The following is a 2,383-nucleotide window of genomic DNA, read 5'->3' as shown; positions in this document are numbered from 1 at the left end:
TTGGAATACGCATGTTGGAGTCTGGCCTAACTCCTCTATCCCTGTGATGGAACTTTGATTAGAAAAACAGTTCAATTGTTCAAAAATTACAATTCAAACTTTAGCAAACTTCCATATATAAAAGCTCTTCTGAAACTGAAAGAATTATCCTAAAATTCTGCATCTCTGCCTTACAATAAACAGGCAGGATATAGCACATAATTTAATATCTAAAAACTCAAATTGGTCGTATCGATCAGGTGTAGAAGCGATAAGTCTTGGCTGATTTGATGATACTCCATAATCCACCAATGGGAGATGTTAGAGTCAAAAGTACACCCACTATAATGCAAAGCTGCAACATAAAGAGAAAAAAATAAGAGATAGGGGTAAGTAGGGAAAAACCTTGCAAGAAACGGTGCATGTACAAAATTATATTAATTTATAACAATTAATTTATATATTGATGTGAGAATCTACATTTATTAACAATGATAAGATGCTATATCTTATGCAAAAGACGCTTGTTATGTACTTATTGCTTTGATGCATATCATCGAGTGTATAAAAAGTTTTTCCCTAAATAATTTGTATAGACATCACTATTTATATCAAATCAATAAATATGTAAGATATTTGTCTTTCATAAATATATTTTTAACTTAACTATGGTGAAGCTATATGCACTCTCATTTTAATTTTTAATCGCTGAGTTTTATTGATTAGTTTGATGTAAACACTGAGTGCAAGTAAATTTCATGATTACATAATTTCATTTACAAGTTCTGGTAAACTTACCCAGTTCGTACACCATGACAAGCCAAACCGTCTGGGCTTTTTTATAATAAGCCAGATGATGCATGGAAGCTGTAGGTAGAAATTAAAAACATAGTAAATATTAAATATCTTTGTCATATGAGTATTATATAGTCATAACTTCTGATTTAATGAAGTGAAAATTTAATGAGTTATCTATGAAATATACTTACATAATATGAGGTTGGTGCCAGAGCAAAACCTTCAAAGAATCCCATCAAACCACCAAAGAATGGTATTGTCATGTAGCCATACTTCTCTATAACAACCTTATTTGTTCCGAATTATTTTGGCTGTTATAGCGAAGTGTTGTTATAGAGAACATATATTATAACATAGCATAAAAATTAGTTCCATAAAAACTTGGCTTTTACGTTGAATGATTGTTATATTGCGAATATTGTTATAGAGATGTCTGACTGTAATTAAAAGTAGTGAAAGATACCTGGTAACTCCCAATGACATGAGCGACAACAAAAATGTTAGCAGTTGCAATAAGCCATGTAGGTCTATGTAGTGTGAGCAAGATGTTATCATCAACTCCATTACCAAACACCCAATATCCAATGAAAGCCACAGGCAAATAACACAAGGCCACTATAATATAAGCTGTGAATACACCTTTCCACATTGCTTTTTTTGAAGGTGCATCTTCTGTTGAAGGAATTGTAGCTTGAATTTCAAGAACTACATTATGTCCAGCATATGCAAATGCTACATTTCCTAATGTACTCAGAAACATAAATACATTATCTGATATTTTTTCACTTTTTGGACCATAACTAACTTCTCTCTCACTTTTTCCTAATTCCTTTAGTGATGGAGTTGGAGTTGAAATTTGGCAAGTGAGAGAGGACAAATTGGAAAGAGGAGAAAATCATAATGAAGTAAGTGAGTTTGATAGGTTTGGCATTTGGGAAAAGAATTTCTTGGAATTTTTTCAAGGATTTGCCACCAGTGACCATGTAAATAATGCAAGTGCTAACTTCAACTATAATTTGTTGGGGTACAACAATCCAGAGACCAAGTTTATCACCAAAAGCATATTGGCCAAGCTCATGGTACCTGTCGAATCTCTTGCCTGGTATCATTTCATGCATCTCCACCATTTGCCAGATTGTGTAGAATGTTATATTCCATGACATTAACGTTACCGTTACACCAGCTCCCTTGCAACATTTATTACAATTTACAATTTTATAAATTCAACTAATATAAAAAAAAACAAATTAAATAAAGAAAAGAAAAAGAGAAATAAATAAAGTTACCATCCCATCTCAGACATGGCATAAGGTAGACTAAGAACAGCAGCACCAACCATGGCAGTAACATTGTGCATGGTTGAATACCACCACTTTGCATTCCGGTCCGACGTTATCGGTAGCCATTCATCTATTGCTTTCTCCCTCCTCTTTTCTTCACTATCTCCTCCCTTTTCCATATTAAATTAAACTAACTATGCTTAGGCAATAGAATAAGAATGAAAAGTTTGTGACTCAAAGAGTAAGGAGATTTAACATCAATTTCGAGTCCTTTAAAATAGACAAAGAGAAAGTCTTTTCTTTTTCTCGATATGCCTTTTCCTATT

General features: G+C 32.9%; 1 pseudogene; it reads right to left on the bottom strand.

Moving 5' to 3' along the window:
• Positions 1-235: 235 nt before the first annotated feature.
• On the bottom strand, positions 236-2,348 carry LOC107791633 (lysine histidine transporter-like 2; annotated as a pseudogene).
• Between the last annotated feature and the right edge of the window lie 35 nt (positions 2,349-2,383).

This window comes from Nicotiana tabacum, unplaced genomic scaffold (assembly GCF_000715075.1).
Source record: "Nicotiana tabacum cultivar K326 unplaced genomic scaffold, ASM71507v2 Un00641, whole genome shotgun sequence".
NCBI classification, from domain to species: domain Eukaryota; kingdom Viridiplantae; phylum Streptophyta; class Magnoliopsida; order Solanales; family Solanaceae; genus Nicotiana; species Nicotiana tabacum.
Note: the sequence above shows the minus strand (reverse complement) of the source record. Positions and strands in the feature narration are given on the sequence as shown.